The sequence below is a fragment of the Motacilla alba genome, chromosome 5, assembly GCF_015832195.1.
Source record: "Motacilla alba alba isolate MOTALB_02 chromosome 5, Motacilla_alba_V1.0_pri, whole genome shotgun sequence".
NCBI classification, from domain to species: Eukaryota; Metazoa; Chordata; class Aves; order Passeriformes; family Motacillidae; genus Motacilla; species Motacilla alba.
In genome coordinates this window covers 51,685,682-51,700,684 of record NC_052020.1, presented here as the reverse complement: position 1 = coordinate 51,700,684, position 15,003 = coordinate 51,685,682, and positions in this window count along the sequence as shown.

Below are 15,003 nucleotides of genomic sequence, written 5' to 3'. Positions count from 1 at the left end.
CAACAGCCACTGTGGTGCTGTTCAGGGAAGGCCAAAGACAGGATCCCCACAGCCACCCTGGGCAGCATGCCATGGACAGGCATAGGAATAGGAGGGGAATAGGGCAAGATCTTGCAATGCCAAAAACTGTGAAAAAGCCAGGAAGCCTCATGTAGCTGTGTAACTGTGTCACACCGGTGGGACCAACAAGCTTCTCCTGAGCAGCCCACCTTGTGGTCCAGTCAAGGACTAACCCAAGCCTGGCCTAAAGGTCTGAAGTCTGACTTAATATGAGCCATTAAAGGATACTGTAGATTAGGGATATGTCATCCAGGAAATGTCTAAATATAGCTTTACATGAACTGAACACGGGGTGCTGACAGCGACTGCCACCAATGCGCGACCTTAGGATAAGGATGAAAAATTAATCAATTAAAAATGTATAATAAGAGATAGCAGCTACTGAGGAAGTGCACTGCACAGTGCAAAGGGCTGATTGAATACCAGGGAGCAGCTGTGGCTCAGTTCTTCCACCTTTAGCTGCTGTGTCATGTTAGCCCTGGTACCAGTGTTAGGAACTGTCCCCCCTGTCGAGCGCTGGGGTGAACCCTGTGCTGCCTAGAGCTGTGAGAAAGAGCTGCACAGTGCCAGGCAGCAGGAAAAGGACAGTCCCTAGCTGGATTGTGGTCACTGGATGGATGGTCAACAGCAGAGATGGGCTGTTGGTGGGTCCCATGTCCAGAGCACAGCAAGTTCTGGAGAGTGTTGTGGTTAATGGGATGTGAGAGACCTTGAGAGCTCACTGACTGTAGAGGAGTGGGGTGAGGCATTGCCCTGTTTCCCTGGAGCTTTCCATGTGCTGGGAGTTGTCACTGCTTAACCACAGCCCTGCTGACAGCAGCAGCTCACACAGCCCCTCAAAGAGAAGGTTCAAGTCAGGGGAAGGGATGGGTTAAAAAGGAGGAGGAAATGACCAGACAATCTCAAGAGAAACCTGGAGCAGCAGAAAAACACAGAGGCTGTAAAGTGCAGAGAAGATGGAAAGGAGAATGAAAAGCTGAAGGCAGCAGAGCAGCCTTGGGGAGGTCAGGAAGGCAGAGTGGCTGAAGAACATGGAAGTTGCAGGGCACGATATGCTTTATGCTTTATGCAGAGATAACAGTAGATTTGAGTATAATTAACTTAAAAGTCAATACTGCCCTTTACATGATAGGAACATAGATCTGCAGAGAAACAGGCTTCATTATTTTTCCTGCTTACAGGATGACCTACTCCCAGGGAAAGTCACTCTCTGACTGGTTCTTGTAAGGTACCAGAGGTGACAACAACTGTCCGTTTTGGCAAAAAGGGAAAAGGTTATTTTAAATGGGCCACAAGAAATGTTGTTCTCCTTTGTTTCTCCAGAGCTAAAATAAAAGACAAGAGCACAGAAATGGAGGGCAAGAGGGAAGAGCTGCAGAAACAGAAAAGACAGCAGCTCTTGTGGTGCTGACTCTTCCCCTCCATCTCATTGTGAAAGAAAGGGCACAGCTCACACTCTTACCATTTCCTCTGAGATGATTTGTGCCAGCACTGGGCTGATCAGGGCACTGCTCAGCCTTCCTGAGCACCCTTGCAGCACTCTAACAAAAATGCAATCTTGGCTGCCTAATCCATACTCTGAAATAGGGGCACAAGCAGACTGAGAAGAGGAAACAGGGAGAGGGAAGAAAGAAAATAAGAAACTGAAGCCCAGCAATGAAGATATTGGCTGGATCCTTTCCTTCAATTTCCCTAACTACATAACTTTTCTAAGATGAAATAGATTACACCCATTTTAATAATTTAGTTGTTTCTGGGGTTTGAGAAATGCTTGGGCAGGGCAGACCTGAGAGTAACTACTCCCCCAGAAATGTTTACTTCACCTAGTGCCCACTGCAAGGCCAATATGGGCAGAAACCTCACTCACTCATTATTTAGCCCTTATTAATGACCTCTTAGTTTGCCATGTGAATCTACAGAACCCTGAGTCCATTCTGTGGTTTTTTTAATAATTTCATTCATTTTGTTTTTTAAAAAAATCTTTTGGAGAGACTGAGTTCAGCCCTGGGTAACCCCAAATACCTTACATCTGTTGATTTTCACATTTTCACCTCTCTCTATTCAACCACAGTTAGTTCTGCTATAATTTAATGTTGTGGACTCTTACAACTGCTGCATTTAGAAGCACCCAAGAAAGTCCCCACTGCCCATGGCTGGAGCCTGTGTTTGGGGCATTTTGTTCATGGTGGTTTTGCATGATAGGCTGAGGGTCACAGCTGCTAACTCCTCTCTCCCTGCATTCCAGTGGTGTCAGTCCCACCTCAGCCATCCCAGCACAAACACTTACTCTAAGAGTACAAATGCAAGGAAAAATAAGTTGTTAAAATATTGACCCTGCAGTATGGAGTGAAGCAGAAAGTCTCCTGAGAAATCCTCCTCTGCTGCATTTTATTAAACAAAAATAACCTGCAGAGGCCTGCGAGTTGAATATTTGCCCAGGCTCCAGTGAAGAGATTTGATTTTTATTGCACTTTTGCCTCTTTCCTGTGAAGGAAGGAGGATTAAAACACCTCCCCAGGTGGACAGGGGAGTCTGAGCAGGGCTCAGTGTCCAGGTGAGGCAGCTGACAATGGGGGATGGTGCTGGGGCTGGTGGGGGAGAAGGGGCAGGAGCAAAGAAAACCAGACAGGCTTTCTGCAGCACTCAGTGACACACCTGCATGGAGTCACCCAAAGGACTGATCCTCCAGGACATTTTATACATCTGAACTTTATGCCAACAGAACTGAAACAGAGCTAAACAGACATTTGCCCCCACTCCCTGTAAATTTTCATGAGTCAGCTAGGTCTTTGCTTGGCTTTGGGACCATCATTTTTTGTAAAACCCCGGCTATTGCTCCAAGAGGTGCCTCAGAGCTGAAGGACTGTTAAAGCTGAGGAGCAGAGGTGGGCAAGGAGCACACCAGCCCAAGAACTGAACCAGTAGTCCTTGACAAAACGAAACCATTACTTAATACTTTTTAAATGCATATTTTTCGAAGTGCAGAGTCCAAGAATTAAATCAAAGTTACCTAGGGACTAAAGTATATGTATTGGTCCTTCTAGATTCTCCCCAAGCCCCCAGAGATGGAGCCTGTGATTCTGGGAGTTCAATGCCAACACTCACAGAAAGACACCAGTCCCTTTCTGTCCATTTCTTGCTCTTCCATGGATATATCCACTTAAAGTCTCTTCACTTCTTACCCCTCAGGCAGGCTTATCTGCATCTTAACTTTGGAAAGCTACTTTGGGGAAATTATTTAATACTGTTCTGTATTCGGGATATTCAGGATTTTGCAGTGAGGGCTGGCCCATTCCTTTATTAAATAAGGAGTCATCAGCATGTTTTCAAACTACTCAAGCATCAACACAACCTGAAGTGGTCTTTTCTCACACATCAGTGGCCAAACCCAGCCCAGAGCTGCAGCTGACAAGGTGGAAAACATGACAGCTACCTACTTCTTGGTCATCAGCTAAAAAACAGATTACAAGGCAAGGCTTAGGCATGGTGTGTGCCACTAACATTCAAAATGAATGACTGCTTGTGGGTCACTAAAAGCCCTTCTTTTTCTCTATCTAAATCACTTGTTTCTTGAGTTATTACCAAATCTTTTTAGCCTTCACATGAAAGAATTGCAAGAGGAATTTTTATTTAGGTGACAGATAGATGGAATATCCCTGGGAGAGCTGGGAAGCCCATGCTTCTACAAACATTGGCACATGGGTTTCCAGGGGCCAGCACTGCTTGAGCAGTGTTTGGGGAAGCTGGGACACTGCAAAGGAGCAGCTTTCCTCCTGGATGTGTAGTGTTTCCAATAACAGGATGTTCTGTTCTCTGCCACCTCCAAAAACAACACCGTTTCTGTCATCCCCAGGTTTGTTTTGCTATGCCTGATATTTTTAAATTGTCTATTAAAGCACTGCTGATTTAATTGGGTGTTGTAATAGCATGAGACGTGTGCTGCTGGCTCGAGCCAGGAGCCAGAAGACTACTCCCATCCCACTGCCCTTGCCAGGCCTCCATGGCTCACAGCAAACCCCTTACCAGTCACCCAGTCAACCTCCTTCCTGTGATTCCATGCCACCACCAGCTGGGGTGAAACCGCTGTGAGAAGGTGTCTCAGAGTCTGAAATCGTGCACAATATCACCTCACTTTAATTTCATCATAATTATCAAAATTTTCCTTCAAATCCTATTGCAACCACAACATAGAAAGAGTTTATGTAAAAGTCTCCTCTCCTCACTGCATTTACCAGAATCGTGATGCTGCAGGACCATTGCACTGGAAACTGTTATAAGGAAAACTCATTAAATTTCAGTGCAGATGAAATGTATAGAAATATGAAATACAGAAATATGGCAAATATGAAATGTATAGAACAAAATAACCTAAAGGAAATATCCTAAAAGAACTCATTTCAGGAAAATGAAAATGCAGCTGTTTCCATCTGGAAACTGAAGAGAAGATGGTGCTTATGTAGTTACAATGCTAAAACAAATACTAATAAAATACGGAAATCATCTTTGTAATAGTTAAATAAAGTCATTGCTAATTAAGTGACTACTTACACAAAATACACTAAACAAAAACAATGTTAAAAATATAATATTAAGACATAAATACACAAAAGGGAAATTCTAAATTAAGTCAACTCTTTGCTTAATGCAATTCTTATAAAAATTACACTTTTCCAGAAAGATACTTAATTCTCAGCATTTAATTTTTCTCTGCACCAGGCTACAGAGTAAGAATGAATAAATGGTTGTTTACACAGTTTAATTAATGCTCCATGTCTCACATCCACAGATAAATGTTTGGGACTCATGGTCTCCAGCAATGTGAACAAGCTGCCAGGTCTCCATTTCACTCAGTCTATCTTTCCTCCTGTCATTCTGCACGGTCCAAAGTCACTTCTGCAGAGGAATAGGTGGTGTTGATGTCCCCCCACCCCACGCTTTCCCCAGAACCAAAAGCAAGCATCATGCCATGAAGCATGTGTCACTTTTCTCTCCACTACTGCCCTTCCACACAGAGGAGATGGGCAGCTGCCTCACCCCAGAGACGGCAGGGCTTGTGTCTGAGCCCATCGCCCACCCCCAGCAAAGGGACAGAAGGGACAGGGAATGCACACGCCAGGTGCCACACAAAACAAAACAGGAGGCCAGTGGGAGAAATATGAGATAGAAAAAAGGATGGAGGAGGCAAAAGCTGAGGAAAGGAAAGTGAAACTAAGAAAAGCACTTACTCCTCTTGAGGGGGAGGCACCAGCCCCTGGAAAAGTCCTTATTAGACAAAGCCTTTCTGCTGTTTCCAAATTCCTCATGCAGAAATGCGGACAAGAAAAATTTTCGTCCTGTCCTTGACAAAACTAATTGGGATGTGCCCTATAAGAAAAGCTACTGAAGGAAAGTCAGCATTGGCACAAGAACAAATGGGTCTGAGCTGGCCACAAATCCGTTTAAGGTGGCAGTGAGAAGCTGGTGGCTCTGGGGTGGGAAAGGACAGGAACCTAATTAAGTAGGGAAAGGAGTTAGATGCATTCATTAAAGGGATTATAGAGTGTGATCACCTCCAGAGGCGGGCAGCTTGTCTCAATGGTACCTGAGAGCCCCACCTCTGCTCCCAAATCCCACTGTACTTTCTTTGCCTCACTTCTGCCAACCTCTCATACTTTCATGGACCCACACTTTCAGCACCACGTTTCAAGAATAAAGGTCCAAAGCACCAAAAAATTGGAATGCTATTAATGCAGCACCGCACAATTTGATACAATTACACAGGTAAGACCAACTCTTTCACTGAGAAATTCAGGGCCTACCAAGGACTGCTTGGTTCAAGAGTACATACAGATCCATCCCAAAATAATGCTTTCTGTATATTTCAGGAATGAGCCTTAACTATACTTAGGATAAGGAATTTGTCTTCATGTGATGAGCGTGACCTCATCTTCTACAAAGGGAGAGGTTGTGAGAAAGCAGACACTCCTCTCATCTGCAAGGTCCAAATCACCAGTATATTTCATATATTTAAAGTACTGATCTGGAACCCATTGCCATAGTGTCTGGGTGCCTCACAGTCTGCCTAAAAATAAACAAATATCAGTTACCCAACTGGGTGACTCATAATCATACACGAGCCCCTTCCAGTGTGAGCAGATTGGCTGGTTAATTAACTTGAAATCTGACTAACAGATGATCCTAATACTATCCTCAAACTACCATCAAACAACTTAGTGTGTGTAAAAGGGTCAAAGTGCACAAAGCTAGTAAACTAATTGCCTCTTCCCTTGTACATCATGTACTAGGAAAAATTCCCCGTTCCCATCCCAGAATTCATCCTTATTGACAAGAAACGCTCAGAGCTCTTTCTGTTCCACATTCAAAATATGGGCAGAAGGGCAGGTTTTCATCATAGCACCAGTGAAAATGGTTCACCAAGGCATGAACCCAGCAAAAAATTCAATCCACTCTTGAAATACTCACTGCAATGCTCATATATTGTATTGTTGATGCTTCTGATAACTTAACCTCACCTTCCATCCCCTCCACACTCCTAAAAAATACACAGTCTATTGAGAGAATCCTTCTGAATCTTGATCTCATGGGAAATATTTGTTTTAAACAACAGAAGTATTTTTAAATTTAAATGTTTCTGAATGAGCAGAGCCCATTGTGACTCGGTAAGTGGTTCATTTCCTTGAGTTTAGGTCTTTGTTTTTAAAAACTCCTGTCTTCCTATAGGTATACACATACACAAGAATAGATATAGATATATAGATATATAGAGATAGATATAGATATGTACAGGTATACATAAAAATATATAGGGCCACATGGAATCCTCTTTGCCAAGCCAGACTGATCCCAGAGGGAGCATTGCTGGCAAGCACAGGAACCTTTGCTGTCCTTTGACTCAGCAGCAGCCCTCACAGTGCCAGCAGCATTAGTTTAATTACCATTCAAAAGTGCAGAAAAAATGTCTGGGCTTAATTTCCTTAGAAAGCTACCAAACTCAATTGTTCCAAGAAAAATAAAATTCACCCTTGGGGAGGGGAGGGGGGGAAATAAAACAAACCAAAGCAATACAAAAAAACCCCCGCAACCGACCAAACGCATCTACAGATCTTGCGGCATCTCTATGAAGTGTCACAATTGGCCGCCTTTAAAAGAAAATTGAAGTTTAAGAACATGTCTTACACCACATGCTGCTTGCTTTCCAGTCTAAACAACTCCTCTGGGCTGGAGCAGAAAGCAAGGGGTATCCTGAGAGACACTCCTTATCTATAATCATCACCTATAAGTGCATTTTCCTTTAGCTGGCTCTAGCATTTTCCTGGCTAAACCCCACCATTCACATGCAGGAAAGACTCTTTGGAAGTCAATATAGAGCTGCAGCTCTAAAGTCATCCTGAATCGACTTTTTCAGCCTCCCTGCAGGTGCCAGCCATGGCTGCTTTTTGACATCCCTGCATTACATTGGCTTTGTCTGTACAAATGAGTGAAGCTCTTCCCCGGTGACTGATTTGAAGAGACTTATTACTACCAACAGCTGCAGGAACACTCTTTTTGCTCAAGACACAAAAATGTGGAGTTTGGAGCCAAACAACCAGACAGTCAAAGTAAAGCACACTGAAGTTGATGAGCAGACTCCTACCAGGTCCAGTGGGACCAGAAATTCACCCTTTCTCCTGGGGACTGACAGGTGTGTGCAGTTGTGCCTTGGATTTGGGGTTTATTTCCAGCTCACACCCCCCAGGTCCAACTGGGCAGCCCTGCAGCACTTGCACACAGCAGGATCAGGTGTAAAACCAGAGCTCACATCACAAAGAGGTCTTGTATCTCCAGCAATCCCAGCATTTTTCTGCTCATAATTACATGCTGGCCAGCATGTTTAATGAATGAGAAAAACATCTGGCCTCATAACTGCTCCTGTGGGCTCCACTGAGCTGAGCTGAGGCAACTCTTCACAGCTAAATGTGCACGTACAATGCTCCTCTCAGTGTTGCTGCTTGAGTTTTCTATCAGCCTTCCAAAATGTGTGAAAACAAAGATAATTCAGGTTTTCACCTTACTTTATTGACTGTTTCAAAGTGATGTTCACCAGTGCCTACATAATTATCTAAGTGAGATAATACAGCCAACACCTTTCAAGCTGCAGGGCTGCACCAGTGGATGAGCCGTGCATATCATTTGTACTGTGAAAAATAGTGTTGAAAGAAGTAGGGATTTGTGCTAAGTTATCAATCAAAAGTTTTTGGGGCTTTTGGAGGAGGTTTTTGATTTGGTTGGGTTAATTTGTTTTGGGTTGGATTTTTTTTTTTGGTAGGAGTTATGAAACAACATGAAAACAAAAGGAAAAATGTGTTGTAGAGGCAAACACAATGCTCACCACAAAAGACTTTCCAAAGAAAAAAAAAAGAATTCCCAACATTGTGCTATGTGGGTTTTGTTTCAGGAATAATAATTAGCATGAATAGCATGAATATGCAGTTTTCTGAACTGACAGGAGTCTGAACACAGGCAAGAAAATCTTCACGTTGTGGGTTTTTTTCCATTTGTTTTAAAATGCTTGTAAATGCCATGGGATATTTTCAGCCTGGTGTTGGGATTGTGGCAGAAAATGCAGACAGTTCCATGTGCTACACCTGGCCTTTTCCTCTCCACTGCGTGCTTTTCTGGATATACAGCTGCAGTTGCCTTTTGGGCTTCCTTCTTGCTCTAGAAAATATCTACACAGAGCTACAAGGGCAAAAAAATTGGCTGATTTTACATGAAAGTAGCAGCAAAACCAATTAGACAGTGGATGTGGTCAAATCTATCCAGTGAATACACAAGAAAAATAGAGACCTTTTAATTATTTTGAGTACAAGCAGTGTGATGCTGAAACTGGAAACATCCTTCCATCATTAGCAAAGGCTGCCAGTCTTTGCTGGGGGTCAGAGTCTTGTCTCTATGTAATGGGGATTTCTCACTGAATGCAGGTATACCCCTGGTCATTGAGCTGGGGGTGTTTTTCTTCTTCCTATAAGTAAAGCAGGAGATGGCACAAAAGCAGGATGACTTTAAAAGACATTCAGAATACAAGTTTTATTTCTGTCTAAACTGTGTCATTTGTGCCAATGCACTGTGTGCCATGACCATTACACTGCAATAAAGGCAATTCTGCTGTGAATGTTACTAAAGGAAAATAGCTTCTATTGTAACTCCCACCTTGGGAATTGTGTCTGGATTTGTTTTTTGAATGGAGGAGTTTTCTTCCTTGCTTTAAAGTTCCAATGCAAAAAATACCTGCATATCTTTTTTATTTGTTTATTTTTAATTGATTTCAGTGATGGAAAAGAAATGGGTCCCTTTTGTTTGGGCGAAACCCTGTGGTGGAGTAACACCCCATGCTTGGGGGGCTGCCTTTGCTAGGATCCTCAGGATAAGCCTTTCCTTTTGTTCCACTCTGTGATTTGGTGACGTCTTAACAACCTGGGCTTGGCTCCTCTTGCCTTTGTGTCCTGAAGCAACAAGAGCAGTGAGTTCTGTCTCAGCGCCTGCATCAACGCTCCCCAGCACACAGGGGAGCACTCCACCCATGCAGGGCATGCTCTGGACCATTCCAGCTCAGACGTTGCTCCAAATGGAAGCAATTGCCAGGTGCTACACATGGGTGGCTGAAGCAGATCAGAAATAGGTTCTAAAGTCCATAGAGACCTCATAACTGAGAGAGCTTGGGACCAGGTTTTTGTCATGGTACCAGTGACAGAGGGACTCGGAACACCTTGTGATCATCTGGTCATGAAGAAAGGACTATCCCCCAGCAGTGCTGCTGTTTGGGGTCACTGATGGCAGGCAGATGGATTTCAAAAATCCTCTCCCAAGCCTGGACCCTGTGATTCAGTAACCAGCTGATGCTGCAGCAGCCGTGCCAGCCCCGTAAGCCCCAGAGGCATGTCCCCTCCATGCCAGCAGTGTGCGTCTGTGTGACACCCAGCCCTGCCCTGCCTCACTCTCATATCACAGCCCTGAAATACCTGCTGAGCACCACCAGCACCAGCAAAACCACGTCAGTTCCCACACTGGTTTACACCAGCAGCACAAACTCAGGCTTTGAGCACAATCCTGAAGTATTCTGGAACCTTGCCATGAGCAGTGTCTAAAGCTCCCTCACCCACTTATTCTTCCAAAATTCAGGAGAGAAATTACAGCCAATCACCACTCCTCTTTCTACCAATCCATCATCATCCAAATTTGACTTCGTTAGCATCCTTCTCCAGGCATATTCACGTTGTTGTTACCTTTCTTCCCAGTAGACTTACAAAGCAAACAAACTAGCAGGTCCGGGTCAGGTTCAGGCAGGGGTCTCTCTGAACTCACTGTGCTGGGTTTTGGCACAGGCAGCCAAACCACTCTGATGAATTTCAGGGCTGTCTTGGTTTGTATCACCTGATTGTTCCTGTTCCAGGCCATCACTGCTGGTCAGCATCTCCAGGCTGTGTTACAAGGTTTATCCATGGGGGACATCTGAAGAGCAGCTGCTCCCCTGTTCATCCCTGTCCTCCCAAAGAACCATGGCATGACCAGGTCCAACACAGAGGGAAAGGCTGCCCTGCCTCTGGGCTTTAAATAAACCTTGAATCTCAGTGTCATGGAGCCCTGCTTGGGACATTCATACAGTAAAACAGACAAGTGCAATCAAAGAATCAAGAAATACTGTGTCCAGCAAAGAGTTCTGTTTTCTACAAACAACATCTTAAAGGTGAAGCTTGATTCTTCCCAGACACCCAAAGAAAGATGAGTTGCTGTTCCTTTCCTGTGTTAGGAGTGGTAACAGGTCTTCATATTCATAGAACTTAGGGAGCTCAGTATTTCTGAGGTCCCTGAAATTTTGACATTTTTTATCATTTGGTCAAACAAGACGAAAATCTGAAGGGGACAGAGCGATAATATGAGTACATAGTATCACTTGCATAGTAGTCATTTAGTGTGAATCACAAACGTCTTTTCTGCAAATTCTGGTCCTCTGTGAGAGCTGAGGGCAGGACAGCAGGACTTGTGCCACCTGGACCTTTCATGGTGGGAAGTTTTCCCATGTGCTGAACAATTTGCTGAACAGCAAAGTGTGTGTCACAGACCTCAAATGGGACATCTCTCTGTGGGCATTAATTCATCTCTGTTTTTTCCCTGCTGGCGCACATTCACCAGGGGGACAATTCACAACCAGGGACTCCCATTCACTGCCGCACAAGAAATAACATCCTGCAAAGCCTGGGGTGGCCCATTCAGACTTCAAACCACCACCACAGGACCTCCTAGAGATCCTCTGATAAAGCCTTGGTCTCTGTGGCTTAGTGGTTCTCATGAATATAAAACTGCTCCCCTTTCCTGTTTTCAGTTTTCTGGCTCTCACAGTAAGAGCAGAGGTTCAAAAGGCATGCAGGAGAGTACCCCAAAAACCTGAGGCTTGTTTCCTCATCATCATTTTTTGTTTCAGCAGCAGAAATGCATATGAATTTGCAAGTGGTTGGTTGATTCATGTTTTTACAAGGTTATCTTTTCCTTCCTGAGCATCCCCACCTTCCCCAGATACGGGTCACGCCTCTCAGCAAACACCCTTAAGGAAATGCAGCTTATTGCAACCTCCTTCAGCTGGAATATCTCAGCCTGGCTCTTAAGAGATAGCAAACAATGCCAGCAAAGTCCTTTTCAAGTGATACAACTGCATCAGCACTGGGACATTTGCCAGCACAGATATTTTCTGGCAACAGAAGAGTGAAAAGCCACTGCTCCCACCAGCATAACAGCACTGGCAAAACAGCAGGACAGACCACTGCATCCCTGATAACATCCATCTCCTCTGTCCCCCTTCCCGTGGCCTCATTTTCTCCCACCATCACTTACACACAGTTTTGGGTCTGCCCAGGAAGGGGAGGGATGCACTGCTGTCTCCGTAGATAAAATATCTCATGTAAACAAGTCCAAAGGGTCTGTGGGAGATGTGGGCTGTATGCTGCAAGACAATTCATTCACTCTTCACTTCACTGAGCCCCTAACCCAACACCATCTCCTCAGATCTCATCTGACTACAAAGGCTTTGTTTCAAAGGGGAAAGCTTTGAATGATCTCTGTGCAAGAAAAGAGACCACGTTGGCACTGAGAGCTGCAACGCTGCTGCTGCTCGGTCTGTGGGGCACTGCTGAAAGCACTGAAGGGCCAGCGTGGCTGCAGCCCTGCCACTTTAATGAGCAGGGAACATCTTGGGGGGGGCTGGAGCTATTTCATCAATAACATTTGCCCCCCTACCTCCTGCCTGTGAAAAAGGAGAGAAGTTCAGTTCTGGACTCTGCACTAATGCAACTGTAAAATTACAGTCTAAAAAAGCTCAGAAAGGGGAAGCTGAGGGGCTGTTTTAGCAGCAGCCACAGTCCAGCCTTGCTGCAGTGACCCAGGTGGGTTCCCCTGGGTGAGGACACGCTGACAGTGTTACAGCTTCTATCATGATGCTTAGACACAGCACAGAGCTCAGGGAGGCTTGGCACAGCCTGGATGCAACTTCCAGAGCCTCTGCAGGCTCACACCTTGGCTCTCCTTTTAGCAGTCAGCACATGGTGCAGCCTGACAGTGCCTGGAAGGGGCCTGTGCCATACATGCATGCAAGCAAACTGAGGAACAGGTAGGAAAAACAAAGTGTGTGAAGCCACATCTCTGCTGGCATGCAGGTGAATCCTCATGACAGACTGTAATCCTTCTTGTTAACATACCTAAATTTCTTACTACCGTTTAGCAAGTTGATGCTATTTGGACAAAATGCCACAATCAACATCTAAGTTGGCAGGCACAGCAAATTGAAAAGGCTTTGAATAATGTTGTTCCAATTCCTAGCTTGAAAGCTTATAGCTTACAAACAACATAACATATAACAACATTGTGTATTGATTTCATTAAATAATAGCATCGGGTGGGGGGGAAATTGCTCTGAATAGCGGCTTTTAGGAAAATCACTTTATAGTCCATAGCATCTGATAAAAAAACAGTGCTTGCAGTCGAGACCAAGGGGAGAAAGAGCTGAATCAGAGGCCCTCGGGATGCAGTGCCAGTCTCTGCTGCAAGGGTGTGGGAATCCTGCAGCAAATTTTACTAATTCTCCTCCAGCCCTGCAGTAGCAGCATGTGACTGCAATCCCCCGGCCCCGCTCTGCCCTGCGCGCCCAAGAAGCGCCGCTGAAATCCTTCATGGCCAGGCACGGCATCAATCCTCCCAGCAGCACTTGTGCTCAGGCTGCGCAGATCGTGCCACAATTATTTCTGCCAGAATAAAACACTTCAAACTAAAAGGGGAGAGATCTAGATCAGATGTTAGGAGGAAATTCTTCACTGTGAGGTTGGTGAGGTACTTGCACAGGTTACCCAGAGAAGCTGTGGCTGCTCCAGCCCTAGACTTGCTGAAGCCCAGGTTGGAGAAACCTGGAGAAACCTGGAAGAGAAACCTGGAAAGGTGGTCTTTAAGGTCCCTTCCAGCCCAAGCCATTCTGTGATTCTATAGTTTGGGTGGGAGCTAGAGCAGCAGTGGTGAGGTTTTACCAGGACAACTAGACCAGACTATCAGCAAAAGGCAAAGTTGTCCAGGTGCAGGTGCTGGTCATCTGCAAAAGTGAATTTCTGTCAGATAAATGTACCCAACATCTCCTCTGCTCCCCTTACCCCAAACAAGCCCTAGTAGGAAAAAAGCTGCCTAGTGCATATCCAAGTGGCATTTTCCATCTCTTCTATCTGTATTAACTGCTGGATCTCACAACGCTTCCAGCTGGTCTGCCTCTATGGGGGTAAGGCAGAGCCTGGCCTCTAGTAAGACAAATGGGAAAAGCCTCAAAAATTGACAAATTAGCTCATGCTCAGAGCAGCACAAACTGTGTTGGGTCTGTGAGGCAGCCATTTAACCTCACCATTAAGTTTCCATCAGGTGACACCAGTGCCCCTGCCAGGGTGGATCCCAGTTAATTGGGCTTGTCACCTCCCCATCCCTGGCTCCTCTCATTCAGAGCAGTCTGTAAAGGCACAGACCTTGCCAGCCAGAAGCACACTATTAGTAGCACTAGCAGTGGCACTGTTATTATTAGCCAGTCTTGTATTTATTTTTTAGGAAGTTCTACTGCTGGACTGCAGACCTGCCTGCAATGCTCTTCCAAGGGGGGGCTGGGGAGGGCAGACTCCCCGGCACCAAACCCATCATTAATCTATTTTGAAAACAAGATTGTGTTTTCCAAATAGCACTGCATGACTCGCTCCCATTCTGCCAACACATTTTTATGGTGGTTTGGGATTTTTAGGGGGTTTCTTGCTAGTGGGGGAGGAGCTTAATGACTGATAAGCGTGCTAAGGCTAGTACGCTAGCTTTGCAGCCAGCCCGAAATAGAGCCTGTGCCCCTCACCCTGGGCTGCTGAGGGAGCAAAGCCCTCCTGTAAAGCACGGGGTGGGCAGCAGGAGCCCGGGAAGCCCTCTTCCCCGGCGCTGGCTGTAATCCATTCCAGCCGCAGATGTGTCCATTGCAATGTGCAGCAGTGCCTGGAGGCAGCAGCATCACTGGCCGCGCACAAGTGCAGGGGTCCCACCTCTGTCGCTGCTGGGACTAAAGGACAGGCTCAGTGACAGGCAGCCTGGCAGAGCTGCTCTGAAGGGCTCACAGCGCCTGAGCGCACACCAGCGCTCCCGATCCGGAGATCTGCCCTGCTCCTCAGAGCGGCTCCGGATGGAGAGCCGGCTCGGTGTCCCAGCTGCTGCTGTCACGGGCGATGTGTGCTGTCCCGATGGGAAGAATCGAGCTGGCTGCCGGCGGGATCGGGAGGGACAGGCACAGACCATCGGCTGTGCGGTGAAGACAGGATGGAAAGTGAAACCCCAGCACTTCAGCTCCCAGCTCCGGACCCCTTTGGGGAATTCCCAGCGTTCAAGATGCTGTTTGCTTCCTCCCGGCGTCCCCTC